Genomic DNA, 19,549 nt, shown 5'->3' on the forward strand with positions numbered 1-19,549 from the left:
ATGTCTTGACCACAGTGCTCTCTGCTGACCTCTGCTGTCCATTTTAGGAACTGAAGAAAATCCCCATAGCAAACATATGCTTCTCTGGACAGTTCCTAAAATGCACAGCAGAGGTCAGCAGAGAGCACTGTGGTCAGGACATCACAGGAAAGGCATTTCTTTTTGGATTTCTCTTTAGTATACAGCCTCGAAAAAGTACTGGAAGGATTAAGATTTTTTAATAGAAGTTATTTACAAATCTGTTTAACTTTCTGGCACCAGTTGATTTAAAAAAATAAATAAATAAGTTTTCCACGGTAGTACCTCTTTAAGGTTAAAATCGGCTTTGTCCTTAACCTCTTCAGGACATAGGGCGTATGGATACGCCCTGCATTCCGAGTCCTTAAGGACCGAGGGACCCATACGCCCGGGGGAATTACGGTCCCCACTGCTAGCCGGTTGGGGACCGGAGCCGGATGCCTGCTGAAATCGTTCAGCAGGCATCGCGGCATATCGCCCAGGGGGGTCATTATGACCCCCCCATGTCGGCGATGGCCGCAGATCGCTAGACAATTCAGTCCAGCGATCTGCGGCGATTCCGGGTCAATCGGGTCTCCAGTCTCTGACGGCCCCGAACAGCCATAGCCTGCAGGGGTGAGGTGGCACTGGCGCCACCTCACGATCGCCCTGATTCGTTGGCCGGTTTACCGGCTGACCAATCAGGGCGCCTGCTGCGGGTGTCACTCCCGCAACCCGCTCCGCCCCTCTTCCGGAGGACGTGAGCGGGTGCAGGAAGAAGACCCCGGGAGCTGGGGACCCCGATCCCCGGCGTCAATGTTGGGATCGGGGCCCCAGGAGCGGCGGCGGCAGCGAGGGACTGACCTGTGTCCCGGAGCTGCAGCAGGAGGCGAGTGACAGCCTCCTGCTGTTGCTTAGCAACAGCTCCCAGTATGCAAAAAGGGCATGCTGGGAGCTGTAGTTATGCAACAGCAGGAGGCAGACAACCACAACTCCCAGCATTCCCTTATGGGCATGCTGGGACTTATAGTTTTGCAACAGCTGGAGGCACATTTTTTCTATGGCAAAGTGTACCTTCAGCTGTTGTATAACTACAACTCCCAGCTTGCACAAACAGCTAAAGTGCATGCTGGGAGTTGTAGTGGTGCATCCGCTGGTTGCATAACTACAACTCCCAGCATGCCCGTTGGCTGTCGGTGACTGCTGAGAGTTGTAGTTTTGCAACAGCTGAGGGCACACTCAGAGAAAACTCAGAGTTTTTTTTTACCTAACTCAGTGTTTCACGACCGGTGTGCCTCCAGCTGTTGCAAACTACAACTCTCAGCAGTCACCGTACACCATGCACCGTACATGCTGGGAGTTGTAGTTTTGCAACAGCTGGAGGCACACTGGTTGTGAAACACTGAGTTAGGTCACAAACTCAGTGATACATAACCAGTGTGCCTACAGCTGTTGCAAAACTAAAACTCTCAGCATGTACAGTCTGTCAGCGCATGGTGGGAGTTGTAGTTTTGCAACAGCTGGATGTTCACCCCCCAATGTGAACGTACAGGGTACACTCACATGGGTGGAGGTTAACAGTAAGTATCCGGCTGCAAGTTTGAGTTGTGGCAAATTTTCTGCCGCAGCTCAATCTGCCAGCGAGAAACTACTGTGAACCCCTGGCCATGCGACTGTACCCTAAAAACACTACACTAGCACAAAATAAAATAAAAAGTAAAAAACACTACATATACACAGCCCACCTCCCCAATAAAAATGAAAAACGTCTGGTACGCCACTGTTTCCAAAATGGAGCCTCCAGCTGTTGCAAAACAACAACTCCCAGTATTGACGGACAGCTGTTGACTGTCCAGGCATGCTGGGAGTTTTGCAACAGCTGGAGGCACCCTGTTTGGGAATCACTGGCGTAGAATTCCCCTATGTCCACCCCTATGCAAGTCCCTAACTTAGGCCTCAAATGCGCATGGCGCTCTCACTTTGGAGCCCTGTCGTATTTTAAGTCAACAGTTTAGGGTCACATATGGGGTATCGCCGTACTCGGGAGACATTGTGTTACAAATTTTGGGGGCTATTTTCTGCTTTTACCCTTTTTAAAAATGTTACATTTTTGGGAAAACAAGCATTTTAGGTAACAAAAAATTATTTTTGTTTACATATGCAAAAGTCGTGAAACACCTGTGGGGTATAAAGGTTCACTTAACCCCTTGTTACGTTCCCCGTGGGGTCTAGTTTCCAAAATGGTATGTCATGTGTTTTGTTTTTTTTGCTGTCCTGGCACCATAGGGGCTTCCTAAATGCGGCATGCCCTACGAGCAAAATTTGCTTCCAAAAAGCCAAATGTGACTACTCCTCTTCTGAGACCTGTAGTGCACCAGCAGAGCACTTTTCACCCCCATATGGGGTGTTTTCTGAATCGGGAGAAATTGGGCTTCAAATTTTGAGGGGTATTTTCTGCTATTACCCTTTTTAAGAACGTAACATTTTTGGGAAAACAAGCATTTTAGGTAAAAATTATCATTGTTTTTTTGACATTTGCAAAAGTCATGAAACACCTGTGGGGTATTAAGGCTCAATTTATCCCATGTTACATTCCCCGAGGGGTCTAGTTTCCAAAATGGTATGCCATGCGTTTTTTTTTTTGCTGTTCTGGCACCATAGGGGCTTCCTAAATGAAACATGCCCCCCAAAAACCATTTCAGAAAAACGTACTCTCCAAAATCCCCTTGTCGCTCCTTCACTTCTGAGCCCTCTACTGCGCCCGCCGAACACTTTACATAGACATATGAGGTATGTGCTTACTCGAGAGAAATTGGGCTACAAATACAAGTAAAATTTTTCTCCTTTTACCACTTGCAAAAATTCAAAAATTGGGTCTACAAGAACATGTGAGTGTAAAAAGATTTTGAATTTTCTCCTTCACTTTGCTGCTATTCCTGTGAAACACCTAAAGGGTTAAAACTAGGGATGTAAGAAAAAATCGACTCTCGCGATAATCGCGATTTTTTCATTTGCCGATACAGAATCGATTCAAAATATTTTTGAATCGATTCTTTTAGGGATGTGGAATTTTTATCTGCGGACGCCTGGAACAGCATGTCATGTCTTGGGCATCAGGAGATAAAAGTTCCACATTTGTGGAGCCGGGCAGGCCGGATCTGACACGGTGGCGCTCTGGGTGTATGGAGCGGGCTCCGACTCGTGCCCACTCCGTACTATGCGACCCCCGGCTGATAGCCAGCATGCGGCAATCGCCGCGGCTGGCTATTAAAGGAGTATCCGGTGCGCACTTTTCTCATGTTATCCCGTCCGGGCTGCAAAATAAAATAAAACGCACTTTATCTTACCTGCCAACGAGCCCCCGGAGCTCCGGTACAGGTGTTGGGCCCCCGGGCTGTATTCTTCTTACTTCCTGTTAGTCCGGCACGTCACATGGAGCTTCAGCCTATCACTGGCCGCAGCAATGTCCCGCCTCCGCTGGTGATAGGCTGAAGCTCCATGTGACGTGCCGGACTAACAGGAAGTAAGACGAATACAGCCCGGGGACCCAACACCTGTACCGGAGCTCTGGGGGCTCGTTGGCAGGTAAGAGAAAGTGCGTTTTATTTTATTTTGCAGCCCGGACGGGATAACATGAGAAAAGTGAGCACCGGAGTACTAGATCGCCGCTGTCAAAGCTGACAGCGGCGTCTATTGGGATCTATGAATGCTCCCAGGTGGGCGATGTATCGGGATATATCGCGATGTATCGTCACCTGGATGGTATCGCGATATATCGGGATATATCGAATCGCCACACTGGTATCGCGATTCGAATCGAATCGCCAAATTCTTGGCGATTCACACCCCTAGTTAAAACACTTACTGAATGTCATTTTGAATACTTTGGGGGTGTAGTTTTTATAATGGGGTCATTTATGGGGTATTTCTAATATCAAGACCCTTCAAATACACTTCAAAACTGAACTGGTCCCTGAAAAATATCGAGTTTGAAAATTTGTGAAAAATTGGAAAATTGCTGCTGAACTTTGAAGCCCTCTGGTGTCTTCCAAAAGTAAAAACTTGTCAATTTTATGATGCAAACATAAAGTAGACATATTGTATATGTGAATCAAAAAAATAAAATGTATTCGTAATATACATTTTCCTTACAAGCAGAAAGCTTCAAAGTTAGAAAAATGCCAAATTTTCAAACTTTTCATCAAATTTACAGATTTTTCACCAAGAAAGGATGCAAGTTACCACAAAAATGTACAACTATGTTAAAGTAGAATATGTCACGAACAAACAGTCTCGGAATCAGAATGATAACTAAAAGCATTCCAGAGTTATTAATGTTTAAAGTGACAGTGGTCAGATGTGCAAAAAACGCTCTGGTCCTTAAGGCCAAAATGGGATTGGTCCTGAAGGGGTTATAAAAAAAAAGTGTGTTCAGTGGAGTACTCCTTTAACACTTACTGCTCCCTGTTCCTGGCTGTGCCCTTGAGTCTTCACCTATACCACAGCCTCTAGGGAACAACAAAAAAAAAAAAGATGTAATAAAAAAAGAAGTTATCCCAACATCCCCCCCCCCAAAAAAAATAAAAATAAAAAATACTTGGTGAAAACAACAGAAATGCAATGTGGGAACACAAGGCTAGGTTCACACTATGGAATTTTTCCAGTCAGTGATTTCGAGTGTGGATATTGCAAGTAAATCAGTCAACTGAGAAGGCAAGAAAATCTTTATTTTACATGCAGAATTTCAGAGGCGGAATGTCTGCTGCTGAAATTCTGTAGTGTGCACTGTGCAGTGGAATCCCATTGCCAGCAATGGGATTTTTGCTGCACCAAAATTTCAAAGTAGAATTTCAAAGTGGAAATTTTGTAGTGTGAACCTAGCATAACACTTGTATTAGTTCCTGATGTTTAAAAAAAAGCAGAGTAATAAAACTCAGCATGGCCCAGCAAATACAAATCTAACTAACTATCTAAGGGTACGTTCCCACCTACTACTTACGCAGCAAGTCTTCACTCTGCGCAAAAGAATATGCGCAACGGAAAATACGCTGCATATTCTCCAATGATCATATACACAGGGCTAGCCGGCGGCAGCCCTGTGTTTTCAGTGAAGATTGGAGGTGGAGCCAGACGCCTGCGTGACTGTGACACGCGCCTCTGTCTCCAATCTGAGATCTCAGTGATCTCACTGAAGACAAAGGGCTGAGTTACCCCTGTGTATATGATCATCGGAGAATCCACATCATATTTCCCGCTGCGCAGAGGATTTTGTGCAGCATGAAATACTCTGCATAAGTGGTAGGTGGGAATGTACCCTTAGGCTAGGTTCACACTACGGAATCTCCGGGCAGAAAATTTCCGCTTGGAGATTCCGAGTGCGGCCAGTGCCGGCTGAATCAGTCGGCACTAGGACCGCGCGGACACTGCAGTTTCCAATAGACTGCAACGTGTTCCGCGAGTATTTCCACCTGAAGAATGAGAAACGCCATTCTTCAGGCGGAAATTTCCAAGCAGATTTTCCATTCACAAATTCCGCTTCACAAATTCCGAAGTGTGAATTTGTGAACGGAAACCCATTAACTATACAGTACATTTTAGCAAGCGGAATTGCAGGTGGAAATTCCGTAGTGTGAACCTAGCCTTAAACTGCACAGCTAATGTGTAAGTGACAGAGAGTCTGTGTGCAAACTTTAGCCTCAGGAGAAAGCACACAGCACTGGCCAAACAGTGGCAGCCCATCTTTTAAGGCAATTTGTCAGTTCTATACTAGCTACTAGCAAATAGGTACTACTGAAAGTATAATTAGTGCTACTGATCATTATTTGTAAACCAGCTGAAGTGTAATAGTGGCAGCATGCCTGCTCCCTCCCCTACGCTTCCATGCTTTGACTTTAATTAATGTACAGAGCTCTGCACTGGAAGACAAACCTGGTATGTCAATCATGGAAGCAGGGAGGGAAAGAGTTTTGCTGCCACTTGGTGCAACCTCTTTCTTCAGCTAGGAGGATTATAAAAGTTTACAAACAGCGATGAGCAGCACTAAAGGTCCTGTCTAGCATCTATCTGCTGGGATGTGCAGCTCTATACCTGACAAGGAACTGATTCCATTTAAGGCAGTGTTCACATCACGGAATCTCTGGTTGAAATTACCACCAGGAATCTGGAGGGCGGAGCTATGTGCACACAGACTACACTGCCATCCCCATAGATAGCAATGCTTTTCTGAGCGAATCCCTGAAAATAATTTGTGTGCATGAACATTTTTTCCGCGGATTTGCTTAGAAATGCATTGCCCCCTATGGGGACCACAATGCAGCCTGTGCGGTCCTAGTCCCACCTAGGGATCTCCGTTGGAAATTCCAGGCAGAGAGTGTGGTGTGAACCTGGTCAAACTCTACTGTATAAAGGCGCTACAGGTAAATAATCTTTAAATGGTTAAAAGGTGGCAGCTAGTTGTGTTTCTATGTTGGGATTGTACATGTATGTGAAATCCCAAATACATGATAAAGCAGGTAGATATCTATCTGATTCTGGATCAGCAGCGCTAGGGGTGTGTTCTAGCAGACATGCCTAGTGTGTGGCATGTCTGCTAGCTGCAGGCTACATTAGTGTTTAGTAATAATAACATAGGTATGAAAATACTGTATACCTAAATAAGTCAGTTACCAAATAACACCAGTATGCAAGGATCAAATATTTCCATTCATATTACCACCATACTGTTACTGACTAAATCCAATATACCAAGACCAGAATTACCAAAAATACCAGTATACATGAACAAAAATGACCACTACCCCCACACAGTGAATGGATAATACTACAATACTGTAAAAACCAAAAATGTATCAGTATACATAGATAAATATCCTCCTTATACACTGACCTATATCAAGGTAGATACTACACAGTACCAATGCACTACAAAGGTTTTGCAGATCATGGGGGAGATCTATCAAAACATGTGCAGAGGAAAAGTTGAATAGTTGACCACAGCAACCAATCAGATCGCTTTTTTTTTCTTTTTCAGGCCACTGAAAAATGAAAGAAGAAATCTGATTGGTTGCTATGGTCAACTAATTAACTTTTTCTGTGCTGGGGTTTTGTTAAATCTTCCTTAAAGGGGTACTCCGGTGAAAACCTTTTTTCTTTTAAATCAACTGGTGGCAGAAAGTTAAACATATTTGTAAATTACTTAACCTTCTTGTACTTATTAGCTGCTGAATACTACAGAGGAAATTCTTTTCTTTTTGGAATGCTCTCTGATGACATCACGAGCACAGTTCTCTCTGCTGACGTTATTATAATAATAATAACGCTTTATTTATTGTTGTCCTTAGTGGGATTTGAACCCAAGTTCCCAGCACTGCAAGGCAGCAGTGCTAACCACCGAGCCACCATGCTGCCCTTAGCATACATCTGCTGTGCATGGTTGCTAAAATGGACAGAGATGTCAGCAGAGAGCACTGTGCTCGTGATGTCATCAGTGTTCCAAAAAGAAAGGAATGTCCTCTGTAGCATTCAGCAGCTAATAAGTACTGGAAGGATTAAGATTTTTTAATAGAAGTAATTTACAAATATGTTTAACTTTCTGCCACCAGTTGATTTAAAAGAAAAAAGGTTTTCACCGGAGTACCCCTTTAACCCCTCAAGGACATGTGCCCTAAATGTATGGCGCTGCAGCAAGTAACTTTGCTTCATGCATGGCGGGTCCCGGTCAGCAGCCTGGGACCTGCCGATAATGTACGCCATTAACTCCTCAGATGCCGTGATCAATACAGATCAGATCAGTTAAGATGGCACACGGAGGTCCCCTCACCTGCCTCCGTCCATCATCACGGCGTCTTCTCTGGTCGGAGATTGAGCAGACCAGATAAGATCACCGGTAACAATGATCAGTGCTATGCATAGCACTGAACAGTATTAGCAATCTGATGATTGCTATAAATAGTCCCCTATGGGGCTAAAAAAAAACTTTAAAAAAACTAAAAGTTAAAAAGCCCCTTCCCCAATAAAGATTTAAATCACCCCTTTTCCCTATTTTAATCAAAAAAGCATTAAAAAAAATTATAAATAATAAACATACTTGGTATCGCCGCATGCGTAAATGTCAGAACTATAAAAATATAATGTTAATGATCCCATACGGTGAACGGCGTAAAAGTAAATAAAAAAAGTTCAAAGTTTCTGCTTTTTGGTCACATTACATTGAAAAAATATTAATAAAAACTGATCAAAAAGTCACATATAAGCAAAAGTGGTGCTAAAAAAACTACAGATCATGGTGCAAAAAATGAGCCCTCATGCATTACTGTATACAAAAAAATTAGAAAGTTAGAAGTGGTCAAAATAGGGCAATTTTAAACATACTTACTTTGTAAAAAAAAAAAGGTTTGAGATTTTTTTTTTAAAGCAATACAATAGCAAAGCATGCAACCATGGGCATCATTTTTATCGTATTGACCCACTTAATAAAATAAAAAACATAACATTTTTACCGTAAAGTGTACAGTGTGAAAACAAAACACCCCCAAATTAGCAAAATTGCTATTTTTGTTTAAAATTTCCTTACACAAAGAAATAATTTTTGGGGACTACCATACATTTTAGGGTAAAATAAGTGATGTCCTTACAAAGTACAATTTGTCACCAAAGATATATATAACCCTACATGTATAGTAGGTAAGGGTACGTATTTAAACCTCTAACACCAAAAAGAGAAACGTACCACAACAACAAAAAAGTTATAAGATTTAAAAGATAAACTTTATTAATGCAATTTAATGAAGAAAATAATAAAAGATAAAATTAAAACTAAAACAAAGAAGTAGTAGCAATAAATAGGCACCAGTAAACATACAAAGATATAGGACAATGGTAGGACCCAAGTACATCAAAATATACAAGTATAAAGAGTAAATGCCACAATAGCTGGTAAGGTACAAGAATGATACCTCCCAAAAGTACACAATTAAGGGTGCCAAACCTGAAGTAGCGGCATAATAGCGAAACGATCGTTGGGGTTCAGGTGTAGGTATGGTTTGGCACCCTTAATTGTGTACTTTTGGGAGGTATCATTCTTGTACCTTACCAGCTATTGTGGCATTTACTCTTTATACTTGTATATTTTGATGTACTTGGGTCCTACCATTGTCCTATATCTTTGTATTTTTACTGGTGCCTATTTATTGCTACTACTTCTTTGTTTTAGTTTTAATTTTATCTTTTATTATTTTCTTCATTAAATTGCATTAATAAATTTTATCTTTTAAATCTTATTACTTTTTTGTTGTTGTGGTACGGTTCTCTTTTTGGTGTTAAAGTACAATTGGTCACAGAAAAAACAAGCCCTCATATGGGTCTGTGAATGGAAATATAAGAGTTACGGATTTTAGAAGGCGAGGAAGAAAAAACGAAAATGCAAAAATGAAATTGGCCTGGTGTTTAAGGCCAAAATGGGCTGTGTCCTTAAGGTGTTAACATCAGTTGATTACACTGCAGTTGCATCCAGTCACTCACAAGGGGCATCTTCTCTGAGTGAATCACTAGTGATGTTTGCTATGATTAGAGTTGTTCACATTTCCTTTTGTTCTACATCTGCCTCAGACCCCCTTGAAGACTTTTCCCATCCATAATACATCTTTACAGAATCTGCCAGACAAACATTTTTGGCTTCTTGCTCCAGCACCCTCCTCACCTGTATACAAAGATCCTGTGTGTATTGTTCCACACAGTAACAGTGCCCACTTTGTGCCCACATATAGCAGTTAAGCCAAATTTTTACCCCAAATAGGTCCCTCTGTGTCCCCATGTAGTAGTTAGGGAAACAAGTTGGAAACAAGTTCTGTGGACCGATGAAGTTAAAATTGAACTTTTTGGCTGGAATGAGCAAAGGTACGTTTGGAGAAGAAGGGGAACAGAATTTTATGAAAAGAACCTCTGTCCAACTGTTAAGCATGGGGGTGGATCAATCATTCTTTGGGGTTGTATTGCAGCCAGTGGCACAGTGAACATCTCACGAGAAGAAGGAAAAATGGATTCAATAAAATTTCAGCTAATTTTGGATGCTAACTTGATGCCATCTGTGAAAAAGCTGAAGTTAAAAAGAGAGGATGGCTTCTACAAACGGATAAAGATCCTAAACACCCCTCAAAATCCAAGGGGGATTACATCAAGAGGCGTAAACTGAAGGTTTTGGCCTTCACAATCTCCTGACCTCAACATAATTGAAAATCTATGGATAGACCTTAAAAGAGCAGTGCGTGACAGACAGACCAGAAATCTCAAAGAACTGGAAGACTTTTGTAAGGAAAAATGGGCAAAGATACCTCAAAACAAGAATTGAAAGACTCTTGGCTTGCTACAAAAAGCGTTTACAGGCTGTGATACTTGCCAAAGGGGGCAGTACAAGATATTAACTCTGCAAGGTGCCCAAACTTTTACAGACGGCATTTTTTTTGTTTTCTGTTATTTTGAAAGTGTAAATGATGGAAATAAAAAAGGGATTTTTGTCTTACCCTAAAATCCTTTTCTCGGAGGATCCATTGGGGGACACAGACCTTGGGTATATGCTGTTGTTGCTAGGAGACTTGACACTAAGGAAACCAAAAAAGTCGGCCCCTCCCAGCAGGATATACCCGCCTACAGAGCCTGAGGTAATCAGTTTATTCCCCAAGCAGTAGGAGAGGACCGAGAGGCAGAAAGCCAAGACCAGTCTGAGGTAACCAGAACAAAAAATTAACTGAACACACCCTCGGACAGGTAACCAAAACCGGAACACCAAAGAAAGAGCGGGAGCTGTGTCCCCCAATGGATCCTCCGAGAAAAGGATTTTACGGTAAGACAAAAATCCCTTTTTCTCTATCGGCTCCATTAAGGGACACAGACCTTGGGACATACCAAAGCCGTCCCTAGGGTGGGCACAGAAAACAATCAAGGGGCAGGCTGGGCCACCGCCGCCTGCAACACCTTACAGCCCAGGCTAGCATTCGCGGATGCAAAGGTATGAACCTGATAGAATTTAGTAAAAGTGTGCAAGGACGACCAGGTAGCCGCCTTACAGACTTGAGAGGCTGAAGCTCTGTTATGGAGAGCCCAGGAAGCTCCGACAGAACGCGTGGAATGAGCTGAAACCCTGAAAGGAGGGGTCTTCCCCCTGCAACGGTAAGCTGCTGAAATGGGATAGGTAGCTGGAAGCAACAGAAAAGGCCGGTTATTTGGGGAGGCGCTGCTATTTGTATATGAAAGGACGGAGAGACCCAAGCCCGCACAGGTAAAATATGTTTATTTTGCAAAAAAGGTGGACAACGCGTTTTGGCACTCTCAAGGTGCCTTCCTCAGGTCCAAAGAGTACAATACTGAAATATAGTAAAATCGAGGGTATAATAAAGAGACAGGGTAGAGAATAAAGGTACAGTGGATGTACAGTGTGGGATAAGATAAATGTGTTCATGATCTAAAATATAAAAGATACAGTAAATTTAGGGTAAAAAGTATGTGTATCTATCTATGTTTTATTCATTTAAAATATATATGTAAAATATATATGTAAATTATATATAAAAGTATGTGAGTGTAGCATTCTTTTGCTACATGTATAACAGTATTTGTTGCGATAGTGGGTGTATGTAAATCACAGCTTGTGATCTCAGCAAAGGGTGGTTGTCAGTGTCAACGGTGTTATCAAGGTCCCAGGTGGACCTGATACACCGTATCACACATATACCAGAAGCCACCCTATGTATTGGTTTAGACAGTGGTTGTTGGTAGGGCCCATTGCTACACGGTTTTTCTAGGGCACAGCTCTAGTGTGTGTAAAATATGAATATACAGACAATTTACGGTATATGGATAAATCGATAAATAGTATGTAAAATGTGAATACACAGTCAATTTATATGGATAAGTCGATATACAGAAGATTTATATGAGTAGATCAATAAATAAATAGTATAATCAATAGATAGCTTTAGTATATGTAAACTATACAGAAGTATTATACAAAATCAATCAATAAATCTGTGATTACAATTAAAGAGCACAATTAGAGCATATGCAGATTGACAATACAGCATTGCAAAAGGACAACATAAAAAATAATATGATAAAGGGACTTACCCAACTTCTATATTAGTGGGCAGAGTAACTAAGAAGGGAATAAACAGCAGTCAGATTGGGGAGTGGGTTGGGTAAGCTTTATGGATTGACAGTGGTTGAGAGGACTGGTAAGTTGGTTGGGAGGAAGTAGCGAGTGGTGGATGGGTGGGTTAGGAGGCATTACCTGCTGGAGATCCTGTGTGCAGCGATGCTGGCGTGGTCCTGACAGCCTGCTTGCACTGAGCACGCATATTAATGCACTCTCAGTGCTGCCACGTCACTTCCGGCCGGTCCCGGGTTGCCAGGCAACCTCAGATGCAAGCTGTCAGGAAGGCACCTTGAGAGTGCCGAAACACGTTGTCCACCTTTTTTTTGCAAAATAAAATTTTTACCCAACTATTTATTGATAAGCTTCTAAAATGGCAGACCTGATCCACCGCGAAATGGTCGCCTTAGAGGCAGGTAGACCCTTACGGTGACCGTCCATAAGAACAAAAAAGTAATCACACTGACGAAAAGAAGACGTAACAGAGAGGTAGGTACGCACCGCCTGTACCACATCAAGTTTATGAAGAAAACGCTCCCCGGGATGAGATGGAGGGGGACAAAAGGACGATATCCTCATTAAGGTGGAAGGCAGAAACCACCTGAGGTAACAAAGAAGGAACCTGCCGAAAAACAACTTTGTCCTGATGGACAATTAGAAAGGGAGAGCGGCAAGAAAGAGCAGCCAACTCCGAAACCCGTCTGATGGAGGTAATTGCCATGAGGAACGCCACCTTCCAGGAAAGGAGACAAAGGGAAACCTCCCTGAGGGGTTCAAAGGGCACGCCCTGTAGTGCACCAAGGACCAAATTAAGATCCCAAGGAGGAGTAGGAGACATGTAAGGAGGATCCGCGTGGGACACTCCTTGAAGGAAGGTCCGAACATGAGAATCAGATGCCAGAGGGCGTTGGAAAAGAATGGAAAGGGCAGACACTTGACCCTTTAAAGAGCTGAGAGCTAATTGTTGTTCCAGCCCTGACTGCAAAAATGAAAGAAGTCGAGGAAGGGAGAACACGACTGGAGAAAGAGATTGAGATTCGCACCAATGAAAATAAGACCGCCAGGTACGGTGGTAAATCCTTGCGGAAGAGGGCTTGAGTGCCTTGAGCATGGTGCGAATCACCTGTGTTGAGAAGCCACGGACCCATAGTACCATGTCAAATGCAGCGACGGTACATTGGGGTGGCACAGGGGACCCTGAGAGAGAAGGTCTGGACGAAGCGGAAGGCGCAGCGGAACGTCTTCCAGGAGCCGGACGACGTCGGCGTACCACGCCCTCCGAGGCCAATCTGGAGCCACGAGAATGGCGGGAATGCTCTCCGCTCTGAGCTTCCTCAGGACCCTGGGAATGAGAGGAAGAGGAGGGAACAGATAAGGTAGGGCGAACCCCGACCAAGGAATTACCAGTGCATCCGCTGCCAGAGCACGGGGTCCCGCGACTTCGACACAAAGAGGGGAACCTTCTGGTTGTGGCGAGATGCAAAGATGTCCACATCTGGAGTTCCCCAGAAGCCACAGATCTCTGCAAATACCTCCGGATGAAGGGACCACTCGCCAGGGTCGGGAGAGGACCGGCTTAGGAAGTCCGCTTCCCAATTGTTTACACCTGGGATGTGAATTGCCGAGATTGCCGGAACCCTGAGCTCCGCCCAGAGAAGGATCTTGGAAACTTCGGCCATCGCCGCCAAACTGCGGGTGCCGCCCTGGCGATTGATGTATGCCACCGCAGTGGAGTTGTCCGACTGGACATGAACTGGGTGGCCCTGGAGAAGGATCTCCCAATGTAACAGGCAAAGGTAGATTGCCCTCAGTTCTAAGATGTTGATCGGGAAGAGTGTCTCCCTGGGAGACCAAAGGCCCTGGACTGTCCGGTCTCGGAAGACACCCCGCTTGTCCGACGGGAGGTGAACCCGGGCGGACCGGGTGTCGAACCGAAGTCCTAGAAAAACCAGGGACTAAGTGGGGGATAGATTGACCAACCAACCGAAGCGAGACCAGGCCTGAAGAGTGAGATTGAGACTCTCTAGATTCTGGTCCCTGAACAGAGCCTTGATCAGAAGGTCGTCCAAGTAAGGGATCACTGAGACCCCCCTTGTCCGTAGCAGACCAATCACCGGCGCAAGCACCTTGGTGAATACCCTCGGAACTGCGGCCAGGCCGAAGGGGAGAGCCACAAACTGGAACATGGAGGTAGGCGTCCCTGATGTCCACTGAGGAAAGAAACTCCTCCTGATCCATGGTCGCCACAACCGAACGGAGAGACTCCATGCGGAAAAGGCGCAGGAGGAGATGCCAGTTGAGGAGCTTTAGATCCAAGATGGGGCGTACTGAACCCCCTTTCTTGGGAACTACAAATAGGTTGGAATAAAAACCTCAAAAGCGTTCCCTGGGAGGAACCGGAACAATGACCCCCTGAATGAGGAGGGACTGAAGCGCACCCCGAAAGGCCTTTGCCAGAGAGGGAGATCGCGGAGCTCGGGAAAGGAAAAAACGATCCTTTGGAAGAGAGGCAAACTCGATCCGGTAACAGTTGGACACCACATCTCTGACCCAAGAGTCCTGCACATGTGTGGTCCAGACGTCCCGGAAGAGTAACAGACGACCTCCCACCCGAGAAAAATCCGCCGGTGGGGGTGACCCTTCAGGCTGAGGTGGGTTTACCGGTACCCGTCTTGGGCGCAAAGCAGCCCGAACGCTTATCCGATTTCCAGGATGGGCGAGTCTGGAAGAAGGGAGCCTTCATGTCCCGAGAAGGCGCCTGCCTAGTCCCCTTCGTGACCCCGAAGGTCCGAAAGGAGGTAGATTTACAGTGGGAGGTAGTACTACGGGCCTTATTTTGAGGCAATAAGGAACTCTTCCCTCCCGTGGCTTCCGAGATGATCTTGTCTAGGCGCTTACCAAAAAGCCGAGAGGAAGCTCAGTGAGAGACTTTTTAGAGGCTGCGTCCGCATCCCAGGAATTGAGCCACGCGGATCTACGGAGAGCCACAAGGTTACCCGTGGCAAAAGCAGCACAGGGGGCCGACTGCATGGAAGCAGAACATAGAAAATCTCCCGCTTTAGGAAGCAGGAGTATTAAGTCGGCCAGTTCTTCTGAGGAAGCCCCAGAAGAAATGCCCTGGCGGAGTCGGGGAACCCAGATCACAAAGGCTCTGGAAACCCAGGCAGAGGCAAAGGCAGGGAGAAGAGATTAACCCGCAGCCTCAAAGGCAAATTTAGCCAAGGTCTCCACCTTTTTGTCCGCTGGATCCTTAAAAGATGCAGCATCGGGCAAAGGTAGGGTAGTAGTCTTAGATAGACGGGAGACTGGTGGGTCCACCGTAGGAGGTGAGGTCCTCCGGGCAATGAGGTCCTTAGCAAAGGGATAGCGCACTTGAACCTTCTTTGTTTCTTGAAACCTCTTGTCAGGGTGCCTCCAGGCAGACTCTAGCAAGGCTTCAAATTCAGCATGGGAGCTGAACATCTTGGGTGCCGGACGGGCATGATGAAAGGAAACGTCTGGGACAGCGTCCGAAGTTCCTGGGTCCTCTATGTGAAAGGTGTCTCTTATGGCCGAAACCAATGAGTCCACCGTATCGGTCATGTCTGCGTGTCTGCGAGTCAGAGACAGAAGCAGCCTAATCAACTAGTTCTCCAGGGGAGTGGGAACGGGTGGAGGCAGCCTTAGAAGAATGAGACACTGACCTGGCGCGCCATTCTGGAGACTCAGAATGGCGACTCGGGGAGCGTCTTCTAGCAGAAAGACACTTGCTGGAAGACGTAGCAGAGGGACGACGCCCATGAGAGGTGTGCCTACGTCTGTACAAAGACTCCGGAGAGGAGTCAGAGGAATGACCCCTATTACGCTTGTGAGAGCGTTTAAAATAGGGTGAGGGAGAGCGAGGCTCTCTTGGGGAACGGTGTAAGGAGGACCTCTCTAAGGCAGTCACCACGGAACGGGAGACCTGCGCCAAGTCAGAAATAGACAGAGAGGGAAGACACCCAAATTGAAGTGGCAGCAGAGCCCACTGGGTCTGGGGGAGCATCCTGAAAAGGAATACCAGGGGGATCAGGGGATACAGTGGTGAAGGCGGAACAAGTGGGTTCAGCAGACCCAGGCATTTTGGCGTTGCAGCCCTTACAAGTATAGTAGGGGATCAGGGCCCCAGGTACCTGCTTAGAGGGAGGAACAGTTCTGGGCTCGGACATGAGTAAAATAAAACAGTCTCACCAGTGTCTGTGTCCCCTCACCAGGCAGCTGCTGTGAAGAAAAATTGTTCAGAAGAGAGAGAGAAGCAGGGGCAGCAGGACCAATGAGAAGAGAGGGGCCGGGTTAGCCTGGGCGCCTCCGATTGGTCCAAAAGCTCCCCTGCCTGCTCCCATTGGCTGAAGTGGTTCGCGCGTCTGCACTCACAGGGCGCAAACCTCGCTGAGAGAAGAACGATATCGGCGTGAAAATGGGGTTGACGTACATCCACGATGTCTGTGCCCCCTCAATCGCAAATGGGGAAACAGTGAACGCTATATGTTGCTGAGACCCCACCTGAAAAAAGGAAAATAAAAGGGAAAAACTAAAAAACGTCCCTATACTGGAAAAATAAAAAAAATGTTAGACCAAGTCTGGGGAGAACCCCAGACTAGTGTCCATCTCCTGCGACACTAAGCTAAAATTGATTACCTCAGGCTCTGTAGGCGGGTATATCCTGCTGGGAGGAGCCGACTTTTTTTGGTTTCCTTAGTGTCAAGCCTCCTTGCAACAACAGCATATACCCAAGGTCTGTGTCCCCCAATGGAGCCGATAGAGAAATCTAACTTTTGTTGACGTATTATAAGAATGTGTAATCTGTAATTTGATGCCTTTTGGAGATGTTTCCATCTTTCCTTGGCTTCTTTATGCACATTAATACAAATTTTTACATGGGGTGCCCAAACTTTTGATCCCCACTGTAGGCGCGGGGGGGGGGGGGGGGGGGCTGCTGCTGTACAATTCTGGCACCTCACATATACATATAGGCAGAGGGGCTGCTGTACAATGCTGGCACCTCACATATACATATAGGCAGAGGGGCTGCTGTACAATTCTGGCACCTCACATATACATATAGACAGAGGGGCTGCTGTACATTGCTGGCACCTCACATATACATATAGGCAGAGGGGCTGCTGTACAATGCTGGCACCTCACATATACATATAGGCAGAGGGGCTGCTGTACAATGCTGGCACCTCACATATAATCAGAGGGGCTGCTGTACAATGCTGGCACCTCACATATACACATAGGCAGAGGGGCTGCTGTACAATGCTGGCACCTCACATATACATATAGACAGAGGGGCTGCTGTACAATGCTGGCACCTCACATATACATATAGACAGAGGGGCTGCTGTACAATGCTGGCACCTCACATATACATATAGACAGAGGGGCTGCTGTACAATGCTGGCACCTCACATATACATATAGGCAGAGGGGCTGCTGTACAATGCTGGCACCTCACATATACATATAGACAGAGGGGCTGCTGTACAATGCTGGCACCTCACATATACATATAGACAGAGGGGTTGCTGTACAATGCTGGCACCTCACATATACATATAGACAGAGGGGCTGCTGTACAATGCTGGCACCTCACATATACATATAGACAGAGGGGCTGCTGTACAATGCTGGCACCTCACATATACATATAGGCAGAGGGGCTGCTGTACAATGCTGGCACCTCACATATACATATAGACAGAGGGGCTGCTGTACAATGCTGGCACCTCACATATACATATAGACAGAGGGGCTGCTGTATAATGCTGGCACCTCACATATACATATAGACAGAGGGGCTGCTGTACAATGCTGGCACCTCACATATAGATATAGACAGAGGGGCTGCTGTACAATGCTGGCACCTCACATATACATATAGACAGAGGGGCTGCTGTATAATGCTGGCACCTCACATATACATATAGACAGAGGGGCTGCTGTACAATGCTGGCACCTCACATATACATATAGACAGAGGGGCTGCTGTACAATGCTGGCACCTCACATATACATATAGACAGAGGGGCTGCTGTACAATGCTGGCACCTCACATATACATATAGACAAAGGGGCTGCTGTACAATGCTGGCACCTCACATATACATATAGACAGAGGGGCTGCTGTACAATGCTGGCACCTCACATATACATATAGACAGAGGGGCTGCTGTACAATGCTGGCACCTCACATATACATATAGACAGAGGGGCTGCTGTACAATGCTGGCACCTCACATATACATATAGACAGAGGGGCTGCTGTACAATGCTGGCACCTCACATATACATATAGACAGAGGGGCTGCTGTACAATGCTGGCACCTCACATATACATATAGACAGAGGGGCTGCTGTACAATGCTGGCACCTCACATATACATATAGACAGAGGGGCTGCTGTACAATGCTGGCACCTCACATATACATATAGGCAGAGGGGCTGCTGTACAATGCTGGCACCTCACATATACATATAGGCAGAGGGGCTGCTGTACAATGCTGGCACCTCACATATACATATAGACAAAGGGGCTGCTGTACAATGCTGGCACCTCACATATACATATAGACAGAGGGGCTGCTGTACAATGCTGGCACCTCACATATACATATAGACAGAGGGGCTGCTGTACAATGCTGGCACCTCACATATACATATAGACAGAGGGGCTGCTGTACAATGCTGGCACCTCACATGTACATATAGACAGAGGGGCTGCTGTACAATGCTGGCACCTCACATGTACATATAGACAGAGGGGCTGCTGTACAATGCTGGCACCTCACATATACATATAGACAAAGGGGCTGCTGTACAATGCTGACACATGACATATACATATAGACAGCGGGGCTGCTGTACAATGCTGGCACCTCACATATACATATAGACAGAGGGGCTGCTGTACAATGCTGGCACCTCACATATACATATAGACAGAGGGGCTGCTGTATAATGCTGGCACCTCACATATACATATAGACAGAGGGGCTGCTGTACAATGGTGGCACCTCACATATACATATAGACAGAGGGGCTGCTGTACAATGCTGGCACCTCACATATACATATAGACAGAGGGGCTGCTGTACAATGCTGGCACCTCACATATACATATAGACAGAGGGGCTGCTGTACAATGCTGGCACCTCACATATACATATATACAGAGGGGCTGCTGTACAATGCTGGCACCTCACATATACATATAGGCAGAGGGGCTGCTGTATAATGCTGGCACCTCACATATACATATAGACAGAGGGGCTGCTGTACAATGCTGGCACCTCACATATACATATAGACAGAGGGGCTGCTGTACAATGCTGGCACCTCACATATACATATAGACAGAGGGGCTGCTGTACAATGCTGGCACCTCA

At 45.7% G+C, this 19,549-nt stretch overlaps 2 protein-coding genes across 5 annotated transcripts in view; one reads left to right on the forward strand and one right to left on the reverse strand.

The window, feature by feature from the left end:
* Nucleotides 1-19,549, reverse strand: part of DOCK8 (dedicator of cytokinesis 8) — a 238,314-nt gene that overhangs the window by 215,310 nt on the left and 3,455 nt on the right. For 2 of the 4 annotated variants that reach the window (XM_056522784.1, XM_056522774.1), the window contains exon 2: nt 4,456-4,505. The exons of the other annotated variants lie outside the window; for them this stretch is intronic. The gene's annotated coding sequence lies outside the window, so the exon portion shown is untranslated. The remainder of the gene's footprint in view (nt 1-4,455; nt 4,506-19,549) is intronic. 4 annotated transcript variants of the gene reach the window in all.
* LOC130274472 (zinc-regulated GTPase metalloprotein activator 1B-like) overlaps nt 1-19,549 on the forward strand; it is a 164,636-nt gene that overhangs the window by 41,203 nt on the left and 103,884 nt on the right. The window lies entirely within an intron of this gene.

This window comes from Hyla sarda, chromosome 1 (genome assembly GCF_029499605.1).
Source record: "Hyla sarda isolate aHylSar1 chromosome 1, aHylSar1.hap1, whole genome shotgun sequence".
NCBI lineage: Eukaryota > Metazoa > Chordata > Amphibia > Anura > Hylidae > Hyla > Hyla sarda.